This window comes from Lathyrus oleraceus, chromosome 5 (assembly GCF_024323335.1).
Source record: "Lathyrus oleraceus cultivar Zhongwan6 chromosome 5, CAAS_Psat_ZW6_1.0, whole genome shotgun sequence".
Classification (NCBI taxonomy): domain Eukaryota; kingdom Viridiplantae; phylum Streptophyta; class Magnoliopsida; order Fabales; family Fabaceae; genus Lathyrus; species Lathyrus oleraceus.
In genome coordinates this window covers 610,149,497-610,168,266 of record NC_066583.1, presented here as the reverse complement: position 1 = coordinate 610,168,266, position 18,770 = coordinate 610,149,497, and positions in this window count along the sequence as shown.

Sequence of the window (18,770 nt, the reverse complement as noted above, 5' to 3'; positions counted from 1 at the left end):
AATTCGTGCTCTGAGTATTGCTGAATTTTATGTATAATGAATGAGCATGAATATGAATGTTATCACTACCATTGTTGTGTATTTGGTTTTATAAACCTAACCTTGAATTCGTGATTAACTGATAAATTTGGATGATAATCAATACATATGTGATACCTAATTTTTATATAAGATGAATCTATTATTTTCTGGGTGATTTGGGGTTTTAGGGGTTAAAATCAGAGCTTTGAATGAGCTCCCATGGTGAAAAGTGCAGATTATGGTTCTGCATCAGTGTGACGGGCTGCCTGTCATGATTCTGAGACAACTGACGATCGTCAGCATGGTGACAAGGAGATTTTCATAGTCTCTAGGTAGGATTTTTTTCTACCGGTCGTTATAAGGGTGACGAGTTATGAAGAGAGAAGAAGATGGGCTGGGTGACAGTCATTACCCATGTGACGACCTGGTCGTCATATCCGTCATGGACCCGTTTTGAGCAATCAGTTTGGGTTTCTGATGTTGTTTTCTTGTGTGGTCATTGGTCGAATGTTTTCTTGGGTTTTCGATTATGGTTTTGTATCAGCGTCACAGTCGTCACGAGAATGCAAAGCTTCTAGTCATGCCTCTGAGACACCTGACGACCGTCAGCATGGTGACAAGGGGACCTTCATGGTCTCCAGGCGGGATGTTTCATGTCGGTTGTCATAAGGGTGACATGTTGTAAAGAGAGAGGATGGCAGACTGGATGGCGGTCGTCAAGGACCGATTTTGAGCGAACGGTTCAGGTTTTTGATGTTGTATTCTAGTGTAATCGATAATCAAATGACGTTTTAGTGTATTTGACGAATTTAATTAACTAAGGCGAATTAATATGATGATGAAATAATAATTGAATTAATTTGTATGATTATAAGTGGTGAATTATGATTTTATTTATGAGCTGTTACATTGTGAATATAATTATATGTTGTGAAAGTAATTATGGTTGTTGTGTTAAGGTGGGTAGTTCAAAAGTGGAGACTACTATGAATGTTGTATTGCATGTTGCTTATCGTTAGAAGTGGAACCATAAGTGTTGTTGTTGCATTACTTTGTATGTCATGCATCATTTTATATCAGTGTGTTGAAAGAGGTAACTCATAGGTTTACAAGTAGGGACCAATGATCATCAGGGGTTTAGAAGTGGGGAGCCGGTAATCAAAAGTGAGGACCCAGTTCGAATGAGGAACCATTATTGAGTGGAAGAGATCAGTAATAAACCTCTAATGTCCAAATTGGTACCACATGTATAGAGTTGAGTTATGAGTCACATTGCATATATAAAGGCTATGTGATTGAATTGTTGTGTTGTTGTGTAAATGCAATGTGTATTGTTGATTATGATGTAAGCTACCCTTGCATTATTTTACACTGTTAATATATTTTAGTGTATTCTCACCTCTTTGTTGTGTGTTTTGTGTTGTTCTGTACAATGTTGTACAAATACTCAGGAGGAGTAAGTGCTGCTCTAAGTTGGAAGATGACTATGAAGCTCTCTTCGTTTGTTTATTATTTTATCTTCGTTTAGTTGGAACTATTTCTCTGATCTATAACATCGGGGAACAAATCATTGAATTGTTTTGAGTTAATTTGTGAATTTCGTTAATTTTGTTAAGTACTTCACTAGAAGAGATATTGGAAGTTTATGTTACTTATTTTGAATACCGCTGTGAGTTTTATAATTAATTGGAAGGTATGCGTGTTATTTTTTGAGTAGCATTCTAAAATGTTGATCTTATTCTTTAAGTAAGCATATGGGGTTTTAGGGTGTTATATCACTCATCCTGACTAGAAAACAGGAAATACTGAAGGTAAAAGATTGAGTTAGGATGATACATGGTTATGTCAAATTGATGAAGTCGGAGAAGATGAAGAAAGGTGAAAGCTTTAAAAAAATACCTAAATCACTCATAGCAATACTCTCAATGAAGAAGGAACGAAGTGGTTTTCTGAGAAAGTAATTATAAGTTAAAATGATAAAGTTATGAAAACTTCATAATACTCAACTCACCCTATTTATAAGCAACGACAACTAAAAGGATCGTACTAACTATAGAAAGATATCACAAGATCACCGACTAGATTTTCACTCATGGATATATGCCAACTCGAGTGTATTCAAGTACTTTTTAAACTGTGCCATACCCTAGCTGGTTACGTCACTATACATGCTAGAAAAGGGTGACAAAGAGTTTCGATGGTGGGACCGCAATTAGTGCACCTATTCTCCACTATCTTCTTTAACTGTTTCCAAATGTTTCAGTTCTATTTCACATCAGACCATGTCTTGAAGGCCGATTAATATTACTTAAGGCTTCCCGCAGCTCCTTTGGTGCCCGACAAAGCCTTAAGGGCAACTGATATGGACCAGCCAAATGCCTAAATAAGTAAGGCCCAATCCACCTCAAATCCACTCCAATTAACCCACGATATAAAAACTTGTTCACTCTCTAAGAGTAAAGTTCAATCTCTGATATTCACTTCGAACCATATTTTAGTTCCATTTCACATCAGACCTGTAACGGTAAATTCATGACCACTGAGCTATTGGTTAACTCAACGTCAATAAAACCAGAGTCACCACCGTGCTTTTATTATTTCCAAAGGAAAATGGAGAAAGTATGAACAAAACCCAAAAATAAAAAGTTTTCAAATTAAAACTAATAAAATGTCAGAGATTACAGGTAAATGGGTTAGTTACACAAAGGGAAGGTATTAGCATCCAAAGTATCATAGGTACTCCTAGGGGGCTCTTTTTGTGTGCACTTGTTTTAGTTGAAAAAAGATGTTTGTTTTAAAAATAGAATGAAGGGATAAGAAAAGAATTCATTATTTATATTTTGTGTTTGATATGACTTTTGGTCTTATGCCTACGTACCAACATAAATGAGGGATCAAAACCTCGTAGTCCGTGGTAAAAATTTAAAAGATAGGTAGATTTATTTTAACAAAACCTTAAAGATATTTTGTTATCAATGGGAGAATACTCAACCAAACATCCACCGATAATGAGGGCCTTACAACATTTAAGAGGGAGGACTCCAACTCGGATTAAACCAACAAGTATGCCACTAACCCCTAGTAAATGGAAAGTCTTACACTCAACATAACATGGAATGGAAGAATTACATCTCAATCAAGGATAATTCAAATCTAAATGCTTTCTTTTTGAAAAGTTTAAAAATAAAAGAGCACCAAGTGGCCAAAATGATTAGATGAGGTTGTTAGTTCTTTTTGGTCTTTTTTTAAAATAAAATAAATATGATTAAGTCTTTTTACAAGTTTGATTAAGAAAATAGTTTGAAAATCAATGGCATAAGGCCAAGGTTTATACTCATTAAAACAAGTCTAAGTTGAAAAACAACAAGCAAAAAAGTTTTGAAAATGAGAGGGAGATTTTGAAATTAAAGAAGAAAGAGGTGGAGATGAAGAGGTTATCCTAGACAAGATTAAGAGTTTTGAGTTGAAAAGATCTAATCCATGAGAAGCATCCACAAGACAATAGTGTCAGATAGAAATCCATTTTCTTTGGATTGTCAAGGAAACAACAAAGCCATAATCATCCAAGCAATTAATAAGGAATCCAATGGTATCAAATAAAGATAACCACTCATACAAGCTAGCATTCCAAAGCAAGTAATCTTCAATGTCTTTTATGTGTATCAAATGAAAAATCCCTTGAAACCTACTCAAAGATAAAACATCAAATAATAACAATAAGATCAAAATAACAATTTGGACAAAGAAAAAGAGGGTATCAAGTAAACCCAATGGAGTATCTCAAGCTTGTGTCAGATGAATGGCATTGGCCAAGTTTTTGGTCTCAATTTAATGGAATTGGCCAAGTCTTTCTTCCATAGCTCAGGAATGTTGCTTACTCTAAGTCCATAGGTCCAAATCAAGTCATAGATAGAGATCCAACAGTCCACCAATGTGTTTTTTAATGTTTTTGTTTTTATTAAGTATTTTAAGGTTCTAAGACCACAAATAAAATATGATCACAAGCACGAATATATCACAAGCACAAAATATAATGGCTCAAGTGAGAAAAAATGAAAATGACTGAAGCATAAACATAGGCCTAAGTAGGCAAATAGCAAACCACTGAAGCATAAACAATTTTCATGAATGTAAATGACAAGGAATGATAAAGTGCAAGAAGTTAAATTGCATTAAAGTAAATGACAAGAAAATTAAATGTTAGTTGTCAAGTTAGTATGTTAATTGGTGCCTTGAGGCAAACTTAGCGTTATGTTAAGCAATCGTAATTGGACTTATGTAGAAGTCACAACTATCTGAGGCCGGTCAATAATAATGTTGGTGTTAGTGCATGCTAGAGATAAGGTATCTAATACCAAGCTCCTAAAACATACCACACAGAAAAATAAGAGGGGATGTGCCTATCTCAATCAAGCTTATGTTGATTCATCTGACACAAGGTCATTGATGAATCAACTAGTTAATGATCCATGAGAAGTCATTGGCCAAGAGATGATTAGGGAAGAAATGAAATGATAATGAAGAGATGAAATGAAGGGGATCCCAAATTAGTTAAGGGATGAATCTCACTTGATCAATACCATTCATTCATCTCGAGGGATGAAGTTTAAACTTCATAAACCCCCTAAATCTAATGGTATTTACCAAATCAAGGTCCAATTCAACCAAGACCAAGGCCAAACAGAAGTAAGGTTAACACAAAGTCAATACAAAAGCTCATCAAAGCATTGAATCAATTAAAAAAAATTTAAAACATTTAAAAAAATGAAGAAAATAAGTTTTTAAAGATCAAAAACCTAAAACCCCTTCCAAACACCAAACAAATGTCCAAGGGATTTATCATAGATCAAGCAAGGCCAAAGGACCATTGACTAATTTTTTTGGCGTTTTTCAAAAGTCAGAAGTGATTAAAAACTAATTAAAACAAGTTAAAAATAACAAAATTCACCAAAAACATGAAACTTAATCCAAACATTAATTTTAAATCAAAAATGGGAAGAAGAAAATATTTGTGAATTTTTGGTGTTGGTCCCATAATTTTTGGATCAAAAATGAATTTATAATGAATTTTGGAAGAAAAAATCTATTTAAAAACCATTTTAGAAAATAAGATAAAACTGAAAAAAACGAAACCATTAGATCTCCCTCATTAATTGACGTGGCAGATCTGATGGTCCACAATGCGTGTTCCACTAATGCCTCAGTCAATGAAAGCACACGCGGGGTAATTACAAACAAGGGTCCAAATTAAAACGTGGAAGTGAGATCCAAGGGTGAGGGACACCAGAGCCCTAGCTCTGGTCATCTTCTCCGATGAGGGTCACTGGACTGGCAGGATCAAATATGTTTAGAAATTGATGGATCATACATCATTTTAAAGGAAAAATTGCAAGGATCACGAATATCACCTCCATTTGTTCCATCTCTCACTCTATACTTAGAAAAGTGAAGATGAAAATCGAGGTGTTCAACCTGAGTTGATTCGAGTCATGCTCAAAACAACTCAGTCACATTGCCTACATTGGTAGGACTTCAGCCATCACAAAATTGAGTTCAGATCTAGAGTATTGAGGGAGAATCGAAGAGATGAAATTCTGAGAAAATTGCCTTTTGTGAGCAGCTTCTGAGCTTGATTCTTGATGCAATTCTAAGTGATTTCTCCTCCTCTTGCTTGCAGAAGTTCAGTGGAATGGAAAAGGGGATGAAACTTTGAAGTTTCTGTTCATAAACTTGAGTTGAACAAAACTCGATTTCAAAGAAATATTCAAAGAGTTCTATGGAGTGAGGCTATGGAAATAGATAGTTATGCTTGGGCATGGTTCTCCTTCAATTCTGAGTAAATGCTACTTCATTTATAGGCCAAGCCAATGATATTTGCACCTTTCCAATTTTGGATAAAAATGAGCAATTCATAGCGCATGGGTGCATGTATGATTGTTCAGGCCCAATTCATGATTTAAATCCACTCTAATTCAGGCCAAATGGTTATTGAAGTCATCACACAAGGCCATGCAAAGTCGTACAATGTTAGGAGTTCAAAACTTGCCAAAATAAGCCATGGAAAGACCTCATGCGCAAGTCCTTCATTCCTCATCCAAATGATGCGATCTTGGACTCTTTGGAAATCCCTCACCATAAGGAACAACTTTGATGTTGGTACTTTTTAAATTTGAAGTTTGGAAAATGGAGAAATTTGGCCTTGAAGATGGAGGTATCAAACATACTTAGAATTTTTTTCTAAGTTAAAAGCCAAATGACATCTCTTTCCACCTTGAATAACTTTTGATTTGAGCTTCAAATGAACTTGGATCCTTCTACAAAGTTGTATCTCTTTAAATTATTTTAAATTTGACCACAAATTTGGCACTATTTAGAGTTTGGATGATGAAGTTATGGATTTTAGAAGTTGAGGAAATTTGCTTGTTCAATGATGAGGACCAAAATGGACCTATAATATTTCCTCATGGCACATGACCTTGAAAGTAGAATTTGATCTTTCTCAAAGAACAAAAGCTTAAGAATACATCTTGAAATTAATCATGAAACTTGGATAATCTTTATATCATAAAAAGTGAGAAAGTTATGGTTCTTGAAAATTGACCTTCTATCCAAAACACAAACAAAATGACCTGTAATCTTTCACCATAAAAAATGACTTTCCAAAAAACATTAGCTCTTGATTCCAACATGAAATATGTTTGGAATGCCATAAAGAGTAACTTTTCTCTTGGAATAATTTTCACATGACATAAATTGTAGGAGATAGGGTCTAGGAAACCCTAGATTTGACTAGTTGACTTTTCTGGTCAACTTCCTTGAACCAACTTGCATACTTGAAGTTACTTGCTCTTTGGGGATCATGGAGGATAATATATGCTTATGATGATGTAAAATGAAGTATCCCTTGATATCTTTGACCAATTGTTGAAGAAACTTGTTGAGGAAGGCACACAAGATACCTAGATGAATTAGGGCTTCCTTGACAAAGAAACTTTAAACTCTTAATGAACTCTTGATCAAAATGAAAAATAAAGAACCTGGGTATCCATATATGATGTTTAGAACCAGTGTGGATGTTTGCTTGCTTGATCTATTGCATTGAGGGTCTCAAATCCTGGTTATGGGCTTGGTGGGACACATATGGACACACACACCACCTACAAAAGAAACAAAGTTATACAAGACATATTTTTTGTATTTTGGTTAGTAAACAAAGAAAATAAAGTATGATACAATCACAATATTCTTGGTGATCTCTCCCAATGCAAATCCAATGAATGATAGGTGAGGAGAATACCAAGGTGTGATCCCAATGCCAATGCAACGCTATGAGATGACATGAGGGATCTTAGGGGTCAAAATTGGAGTCTTACAGGACCAGGTCTTGAATGTCATCTAGCATTACTTAAGGTTTTTTGTGGCTCCTTTTGTGCCAGACAAAATCTTGGGATCAACTGTTTTGCGCCAGCCAAAGGCCAAAATGATTAAGACCCAATCCACCTCAAATTCGCTCAAATTATACCAAGGTAGACCCGACCTTTGCTAGGGCCTTAATTTTTTTTTACTTACTAATCATCATATTTTATGGTATCCTTACACTTTTACTTTAAGTTGCACAATTTCTATTCTCAATCTCATAATTATTGTAGTTGCACACTTTTACTTTGACGCAAGTGAAGTGAGTCAAAATTGTAAGTTGATCAACCTTACCAATTCCATGATTCCATTCTAATTAATATTATTCTCTCTCTCAAACTCAAACTAAAACCATAATAACTTATATAATCACACAAAATGTTACATTACCTATGTATCTTTTCTCTCTCTCTATCTATCTCTAATATCATCCGATTCATCCCATCATTTACTTATCCTTGCCTCTTTCCTCCCACTCATTGTTATCTTGTACAAATATTATTAAAAAAAAACATTATAAAGAGTATGACAAAAAGAAGAACAACAAAGACATCTCAAAAATCCACTACAAAAACAAGTTTTATTTTTTAATATTTTGTTGTTTAATTATTTTATTTATTTTAATTTGATTATCGTGAACTTTATTTATTTTATATTAATGTATAATATAAAATAATTATCATTTTATTTTAGAATAGAATAATATCAACTCAAAAATTTGAATTAGCAGGTTCAAAACTGAATTACCTTGGCCATAAGATACAAAATGAACTAATAAGTTAGATAAGAAATGAAATTAAATCAAAAGTTATTCAAAAATTAAAAATGCAAAGCATTTTTGAATTATATTTGACTGCACTCCTGATATAATCCATAAAGAGCAAATGACTTTTGTCTTACAATGTGTTGATATTTCTTCTACTCCAATACAAAATTTTGAATAATTTATAGAATTTTTAATACTCCAGTAAATGATACAACTGAAAAGGTCTTTCTGATGCAATTATAAATGTGATAAATATTATTGGACTTGATATTAGTAACCTAAAAGAACAAGGTTATGATAAAGAATCTTATATGAAAGGAAAATATTAAGTAGTGCATAGAAGATTTTTAGACATTAATCCTAGATCATTTTATATTTCATGTGATTGTCATAGCTTAAATTTATTACTTTGTGATATGACTAATTGTTGTCCTAAAGCTACATCTTTTTTTTGAGTGCTACAATATATATATATATATATATATATATATATATATATATATATATATATATATAAAAGATCATATCCCTAGCGTAACACTTAAACCATTGTCACAAATACGTTTTAAAAGTCGTATTGAAAGTGTGAAAGCTTTGAGATTTCAAATTACAAATAAGAGATGCTTTATTGAAATTATGTGAAATTACCGATGAACCTAAACTAAAAAACGAAACTGAATGTTTAACAACTTATGAGCTTGAAAATTTTGAATTTTTATTTGGCACGATTATTTTGTATGATATATTATTTGCAGTAAATTCTATTAGTAAAAATATGCAATCAAAAGATATGCATAGTGATGTTGCTATAAAACAATTGAAAGGTCTTATTTTATATTTTGAAAAATATAGAGAAAATGGATTTGAAAATGCTATGATTTATGTAAAAAAAAATATTTTTGAAATAGATATAAAACCGAAATTTAGTGAAAAACATATTATTTGCAGAAAAAACAACTTGATGAGATTATTGACAATTAAGTTATAAAATCTCCTCAAGAATCATTTAAAATTGTTTACTTCTTCTTATATATAATAAGTCAAATAATCATTTCATTTCAAAGTAGATTTGAACAATTTAAAATATATAGGAACATTTTTTTGTTTTCTATTTAGTATTGAGCTGTTAAAATCCATTGAAGTTGAAAATTTTAAAAAAATTGTTTTAACTTTGAACTATCATTAAAACATAATGACAAAAGAGATATCGATGGATTAGATTTATTTATGGAACTACAAATTTTAAAAGAAATCATAAAAATAAAAAATGATACACCAATTGATATACTTAATTATTTAAAGAGACTTGATTCTTTTACAAATGCGTATATTGCTTAGAGAATAATGATAACAATTCTTGCATTGACCTAGACACGTTTTCAAAATTAAAGGTAATAAAATCTTATTTATTAAAGATCAATAATGTCTCAATAAAGATTAAATGAATTACCTTTATTATCAACTAAAAAATAAATGTTAGATAAAATTAATTACAATAATTTAATAAATAATTTTGCATCTCAAAAAATTCGCAAATTAAAATTATAATGAAAATTAATATTAACTTAAAAAGACCTCATTTTAAGATTTGCATCCGGCCTCAACATGTGTTAGGCAGGCTCTGCCCGATGTATAAAAATAAATTCATCTCGTAAGAATAAGATGCAATATCTGATATCTATTTTTTACTATACTTATCTTGAATCTTGAACTGAGTTGGACATTAAAGTGTTAACGATGCAGGTCCACCCTGCATTACCGTAATGGAGATCAAAGTCATCATTCAAGATTATCTATTTTTCAAATGAGTCAATTTCTAATTCCCTAGCAGAACAAAATCAAAACCCCCAGAGAAATTAAACAAGAATGTTGAAGTTGATGATTACATTCCTAATTTCAGGTCCAAGAGAAACAACCGTTAGGCTCAAATACCTCAAGATTATGTAATCCCTTCCCTTGAGAAGAGAGTCATCTAGTTTGAACAACTTTCCTCGACTACAAGTCACTCATTACTCTTATGATGAATCACTTACTTTGTTAAAAAATGCACGTGCTTAGAAAAAGAGTATGTTATTCGGATTCTTGTTGGATAGTACTATAAATGCAACCTTTAACATATCAAATAAAATACCGAATAGAAGAATATTAAATAAATAGTACAAAGTATTGGTAGAGTAGCTTAGTTTCAATCCACCATAATATACTTTTGCCATCCAACCCAACATTGAATCTGCATATTTGCTTTGATTGTTAGGTTTGAAGTTATTACACCATTTTAAGACTCTTCAAACACTATACTACATCGACCAAATTTCAACTGATACACCTACCTACTCATAGACCTGTTTATGACTTCAATTTGCATGATTTAAAATCAAACGTTAAAATCATGTAAACAATCATCGTAGACATCACTAATGCGGAAAATGTCTAACGTGTAAGAGCCAAGTCATCATTTGGTCTTAGCTTTTGTTGCGACATATGGATCATGCCTTTCTTTTTGCAGTACAAAATAACGTGTTTGGTGTTTTTTCTTCTAAAACAATTTAGCTCGAGGGAACACTTTTCTTAACAAAAAAAAACTATAATAAATGATGGGTGCATCCATTTTGCATGAACACATTTATTATTTCGCCTATCTTAACTGACATTTTCATTGGATCCTACTATCACAGTTGATGACATTTTTCTGAACTTTAACAGAACTTGTGGGTCAGGGGGACCATTCAATTTCAAGTAACAAGGTCCAATAAAAATTAATCCAACTTTTCTATATATACAAAGCACTTAAATCGTGAAGACCCCAACAAATAAGGTAATCTAGAAATGCTAGCATTCTTTTCTTTTAGACATTATTAGGTCTTTTCATAGTGCAAAACTAAGGTCTTTTCCAAGTTCAAAATTTGAATTCTTATGCCTGAATCATCAATGTGTTTGTTTACTTTCATATAATTGATGTGGCATTTCTCATATTTCAAATACACACATCAATCAAAATATACTCCTTACAAAACAGTGACTTTAAATTTTGATTACTATTATAAATAAAAAGTCAATAATTTTTAATGTTTGTTTTGTTTATGTACCTTTAATTTAGTTCAAAAATATTTTATGTTGATAGTTGATTCATTAAATTTAATTACCTTTAATTTAATTTAAAAATATTTAATATTGATAGTTGATTCATTAAATTTAATTTAGTTCAAAAATATTAAATTTAATTAATGTTGATAGTTGATTCAATTTCTTCTTCTTTAAAAGGTTTTGACCCCTCCTTAAAGATGACATAGGAGCTACGTTTGACCAGTACCAGTTTCATCAATTTGCCTCCCTGTCTCATAACTTTACTTTCTTTTTTGTCTCCTTGATCTCAAATGTTGAATACCCAATCCATTTAGGGGATTCCCATCCCATTTTTTGGTTGTGTCTCTTTATAAGATTTTCGCCAAAGTTTTAGTGTCTGGACTTCCTAGGATTATGGATAAGCTTATTTCCCCCATTCAACCAGGCTTTCTTACAAGGTAGCCTTTTAGTTGATGGGTTGGTTGCGCTTAATGAGATTGTGTATTTACAAAAAAAGTTTGTCTTGTTTTTAACGTTGATTTTCAGAAAGGTTATGACTCCGTCAATTGGTCTTTTTAGGACTATATGATATCTAGATTTTAGTTTAATGTTAAGTGGATGAGTTGGATTCGGGCTTCAGTGTTCTCCGGGAATGTAGCGGATTTGGTTAATGGGTGCCCGACCCAAGAGATTAGCATCCAAAGAGGATTGAAGCAAGGAGGCCCTCTAGTTCCCTTCCTCTTTCTCCTAGTGGTTGAGGGGTTACTCTCGTGGAATCACAGGTATGCCTCATTGGAATGGAGAGTGGTCCCTTTAACTTTATCCTCAATGCAATTATTATCTTCTTTATATCCTTTCTGAATATGCTTGTAAAGATTTGAAAGAAGATAGTCATTATTCAGAGGAGGTTTCTTTGGGGAGGAGTCAAAGGGGATTCCAAGATAGGCTGGGACAAATGAGATAATGTATGTAAGCCCAAGAAGTTAGTGGATTTTGGTGTTCGTGATCTCAAGTTTACCAACTTAGCCCACTTGAGCAAGTGGAGATGGTGCTTGCATTTAGGTGCTTATGGCCTTTGGCGTGATATTCTCACCGCCAGGTATGGTGTCACTCCCATTACCTATATCTTGGGTTGGAGAGTTGGTTGCCTTTCATCAACTCCAAAGATATTGAAACATTCAACCACCTTTAATATTTCTTCTAAGATTTTATATTTGTCTTCAGCTCTTGTTTCCCCAATAGTATCAGCAGGATGAGCAGCTAGTTTAGTTTCTTGGACCATACCCCTATGATCTTCATCCTCGTATTGTTGGATCAGATCCACGTAGTTGTCTTGCATAACAACTATTTGTATGGAACGAGATGCCCCACTATAAATAATGGTTAGGATAGACCCTTCGGGATGAGGGGTGTTATTCTTCACCCTCTTAGATGTCAGTAATGAATCCTTGCAGAGAGCTACCCTCCACGGGTGGAGGGGTAGATGCAGAAGCATCCTTCCTTTTTTTAGCCTCATCTTCTCTGGCCATCATGTTAGTGATGACACATGTGAGTTGGTTGATCTTATCTTTCATCCCTTCCATATTTACTTTCATTGAGTATATATCCTCCTTGAGATAAACTTGGTTTTGTTCGAGTTATTCCATGGTATTCTTTTGACGAGCCCGAGTTTGGTAAGGCGGTCGGAGAGTTAAGTTGTCTTGAGCAGTGATTCTGAGAGAATAGGGGAGAACAATGATTTTCGTTTATTTTTATGCATGTATTGTATGAATGAATGTATGAGTATGCAAAAATATTTTAGAGGAATCTCAACCATCCATCGATCGTAAGCAAGATAAAGATAATATAAATTCAACGTACTTTATTCAATGATTAAAAGAAAAGTTAACAAGAAAAACCCAACAATTGTTCACAACTTATAGCAAGGGAAACTCACAAAATTGAATCATTACAAATGAAACTTCTAACATCCGTCATTTCTTAATTATAACCTTCTATGTAAATGCACCAATTCCTCATTTCCTCATATGCTTCTTCTAAGCGATGAATTTGTCTCTTTAAACCCATCATTTCTTCATAGGCTTCACTCCATTTTGAAGGACGAAAGGCAAGGAGATCCTAAGCAACTTTTCTCCTCAGTACTGAGTCCATAGTTTGCCTTCGGGCTTCATGGAGAGCATTAACTGGGCTTTGGACTTCAGCTTCCAAAGCTTGAATGTGGGCTTCATACCCATCCTTTGCTTCCCTCTGAATCCTAGTTGATTTTATCCAAGTATCCTTCCGTTCATACCTTTGGTTCCAAGCTCGACCTAATTCCTCCTTATGTGCACTAAGGCTTGGGGTAACAACCTCGAGGTCAGCACAAGCTTGTTCTTTCTTTTCCTCTTCCAATATGGTCCTTTCCTCACTCATTTCGAGTTGTTCTAAAGCTACATTAAGGTCTTTATCCAATTGATTCCTCTCACATGTAGTATTGTAGAACTTCTCTTCCAAATCTTCCTTTTCCTTCTTTAGCTGAAGAATGATGGCGTTGAGGTTGTTTCCTTCCTCCACAGAGATCATAATAGGAATGTGAGCTTTTGATGCAACCAGACCCTCTTGGACGAAAGGTAACTTTGTTATGGGTACCCTTTCTCTCATCCACTGAGCATAAGGTACAATGGGTTCTTCCCTTGGTTTCTTTAGGATTCCTTTGTTGAGTTATCCCCAAGCATGAATGATCCCCTTGATGGTAGGATGGTTCCTATTTGTGTTCTTGTATGATGAAACCCTAAAATAATTTATCTTCAGGCTTATACGCTAAAGGATTCCCCAATTATCTTGCAGCCAATATAGGGTTATAGGTTATGCATCCTCTTAACCCTATAAGAGGTACATTAGGAAATCCTCCACAACTTAAGATCATATCCTTGCGGTTGAGAATCTGAGGGAACCATAAAATGTCCTTTTGATTGAGTGAGACCAAATATTGGGTCCATCTATGCTTGTTCATTCCTTCAACAATGGTTATATCCTTATACATGTGAGAAATAAGCCACTTATAAAGTAGAGGAGCACAACACATCATCATACTTCCCCTCTTGGTATGTCTTTGGTAGAGGGTATAAGGATAGTAGGTATAGGATCTTCATCTCCAACTTTTACGGTAAAAAATAGATTGATGGCTGTATAATCCACAAAGTCCTTTTCGGTGGGAACACATATTAATCCTAAGGTAAGGAGGATCATAATGTTATCCATGGAATCCCACAGTAGGGAATTAGCAAAGTCATCAGCTCTTTTCTCTACATACTCTCTCGGAAAGCCCTTAAAGTCTCCAAAAACCCTCAAGTTGGCTTGCAAGTCAGCTTCATGGATGCAAAGGTGATAATACATTTTCTCTACTGTAGGAAGATACCTTATCATTTTGAATGGACCCTTCGTGAGTTTAGAAAGTTATAGGATCTTACCAAACTCTTCAAGGGTCGGAGCCAGTTGGAAATCTTGAAACAGGAAACACCTAAGTGTAGGATCAAAGAATTATGCTAAGGAAGTCAGAGCTTCCTTTTGCACCGTGACACTCAAGAGGTCCAATATATTTCCAAATTTTTAATTCAAGGAATTCTTCCTACCTTTGCTCAAGATCATGGAATAGTTCCTTAAGTTATCAGTTTTGGGTTCCCTTATTTTGAACTGAAGGGTTTTCCTCTTACCAGATTCCATTATACTTTAGGGTGCTTGAATGGTGATTAAGATTCCTAAAATGAATGAATTCAAAAAATGATTTTGATGATGATATGATTTCTTTTTAGTTTTTGTTTTTTAGGATAGGTAAGGGTAATATGCAAGTATGACTTAGGTAAGGTAGTCTTCTTATAATAGGCTAGCTTTACGTTTAGACTACCTAATCCCCTCACTTGTGAGATCTAAGTTAAAGATAATAGCCCTGAAGACAAAGATTATACCCTTACTTTACCATGATAAGGAGCAAGTATTCCTATGGTAATCATTTGGGATAAGTCTTATCTAGGCAGAACCCTAGTAACAACCCTTGGGGTTTGATAACATAAGGTCATTATGGATGAAGTAGGTTCTAGAAAAAAGGTTCTTAGAGCCATGGATCACATCCAAGTTATCAACATATTAAGGGCTATCCCAACTATGAAGATGCCTTTGGGAGGTTTATTATGAGTTTAGCTTCCATGTATCTTTGAGATGCGGAACCTCATAAAAAACATTACAGTTCTACATCTTAACTTAGGTTTTTCTCAAGTTGGGGTTTTAGCTTCTCACATGGTAACATTCCCATCCAATGACATGACAATATATACAATGATAATGACATAAAATAGGGAAATATAAATCAAATAAACAATAAATAAGCAAGTAAATAAATAGATAAAGAAAATAGAGGAAATAAACATAGAAACCCCTATAACTAGAGGTTATGATGGATTCTCTTTAGGGAAATAGGTTCTCCAGTAGAGTCGCTAGTTGTCGCGGCTGGAAAAAACACAGAGTCGCCATCATCCTTTATTTATTCCTAAGGAATAGGAAAATAATGATAAAACCTATGGATAAAGGGAGAAACTAGGTTCAGGATTTGGTTAAGTAAATGGAAGGTGTTAGGAACCCCTTACCTCTATTGTACTCAATGGGATCCAACTCTAATCCTAGGGTCAGTGTGCGTTTCTAGGAAATGTTTTACTATAATTATCATCTATTTATTTGTTAAGAAAATGCTATTATTTAGAAGAAAATAGTTGATTTATACTAGAGGACACAAAAAACATTTTTGATTATCGTGCTCGCTAGAGTGTTAAGACTATATGCACATGTACCTCGACACTAGGTGAAGGATTAGAGCACCGTAGTTCTTTTAGAAAATGTTTACTTGTTTTGTATTTTTAGATTTGTGAAAGTTCTCAACACATTGGAGGCTGAGAAATGATTGATTTTGAAAATGCATCAATGCACAAGGGCATATGACTTAAACTTTAAGTGAATCACATTGATTTTAAGTTAATTAGTTAGTTGGCAAAATATTATAATTAACTTATTTAGGAAATAAATAAATGATATACTTATATACATATTGACTTTTTATTTGAAATTGGATAAGTGATAGGAGAACTTATTACAATCTCGATTAAACCCTAACTATCCTTGGTAATATCCCCAAAGTTAACCCCACAATTAATCGTAAAAATGTAATAATAAAACCCTGATAATCAAAGCGTATTTTGTAATTTTTTTTTTTTTTGCAATTTAAGATTGAATTAAATAAACCCATTAGTTATTTTCATTAAGTCAACTAATTATTAATTAGACTTTAAAAATAAAATATTAATTTTAAAGTTTTTAATTAGGAAAATAAGTTAATTAATCAGGGTTTCATCGTGAAAACCTAACTTCAGTTGGATTTGAGCTTTGGTGGAGGGTTTGGATTTGCAGCAATCGTGAATTTCTTTTAGGGTTTTTCTTTTTTCCTCTGTCCTCAATTCTGTTTTGGTGTTAGGTTTATATAGATTAAATTAGGGTTTGTGTAATTAAGTTAGGTTGATTTATTTTAGGAATTTTAGAATCTGATTTGATTGTAATATGATTTAGGTTAGAAATAGATTATGGTTTCCGAATTGTAACCAAAATTTGTAATGTATTTGATAATGATTCAATTGTAAAGTATTATGACTTGTATGAAATCATAAGGTTCTGATTAATTTTAGAAATTTGAATCCATTTCTGCTTCTGATTGCACGTAGATTGGGGTTTCTGGGAATTTGGTGAAGATGATGAACCGAATCATAATTGACCTGATTCAATGGTGGACTTTGGATCTCGCCTGACTTAATTTGGTTATGAACTTGGGTCATTTGTTTGACCCAATTGAAATGGGGTATGAGCCTCTTGACCGATTTTTAAGAAAAGTATATCACTAATAATATTTTGACTAATAAAATATTAATCTAATTAGTTTTAACTTAATTTTGATAATAATATTAACAATAATCCAATAATAATAATAATAATTTTATTGATAATATTAATATTCTTAATAAATAATATTTAATATAAATAATAATAATTTGCCCTTAATAATATTAACAACAATAATAATTTAACATTAATAATAATATTTTTATTCTAATAAACCGAATTATGCCATTAATCAAAAAGTCCTATTAATATTCCTTAATAATAATTTGATAAAAAATTAATTTAAACCTAACTTATCCCAATATTAATCTATTTCTAATTAGTAAAAATACGACCTAACAAATACAAATATTAACCTCATTTAACTAATAAAAACGTTATAAACCATTTCATCTTAATATTAACATATATACCTCTAGCACAATGATATTTTAGATTATATCCTTTAGTCGAAATCTAGTCCCTATGAGGAACTAAAAGTCAAAATGATCCTCCTTTGACTCCTAAGATCATTGGAGTTGACTAAATGACTGATACGATTTAACAAATAGAAAAAAAGGTATTCAAAATTCGGGGTATGACAGATTGCTTAGGATCTTCTTGCTCATAAACCTCCCTCTAAGAGGTTTCATCCATATCCATGTGATATTTTCCCCTTCATAGACATGGAAGAAGCCGATAGAGTTGGTTGCACTTGGTCAGCCAAATGGTGAGAGATGTTGTCATCGACTTCTGCAAGTTTGTTAACCTCTTTAGCAATGTCTGCAACAAGAATAATTTGGTGTAAGGGTGAGTTGTCTACTTAGGGCACCGTCTGAGTAAAGGATGGCATAGGTTTGGTCGACGCCTTGTTCTGCAGAATTCAATTTCTTAGCATTTCAAGCAAAAAAAAGATGCGAAAGAAGGACAAGAAATAGGAAGCTTACCTTTAAAATTGATGTGTCTGGGATAGAATTGGCACTCTCGTTAGAAGCTAATTTCCTCGTAGTGACGATCGTCTTCCTTGAGGGAACCTTCTTCTCCTTCCTCGCCTTGAGAGTAGGAGCAACTTTAGGACTGGCTGGGATTTTTTGGGGCCAGTACCAGGGTTCCTTGGCATTTTCTTTAATGGAGGAGGCTCGGGATATGAGTCTTCGACATGGATAGGCTCAAGAATTTCTTCAGCAACATCACCTTCGAAGGTTGCATCGTCAATCTGTACATAATAGAAAAGTTCAAGTGACAAAATGATCTAAACTTCAAACTGTTGGGTAATTTGAAAAGGCTTAGCATTTTCAAAGTAAAATATACATGAACGAGTCTTTAGGAAGTTCTTTCGACGGTAGATTTCTTGAGGGCTGCCTTCGCACTAGAAGTGTCCCTCGTGTTTTTCCTATGCTCGACAGTTGTAAATAAATAAGTCGGTATGAGCAAAAAGAAAGGATATGTCAAGACGTAAAAGATAGAGACATGATTTTTTCTTTCCCTCACCTTCATGTATCAGAGTTTCTACCCTGACATGATTTATGTTGACATGAAGGTGGAGTTTGAAATGGTATATGTTGTGTTTATTTGGAGTCACTCGCTGAGAAGGTTTCATGCATTCGTT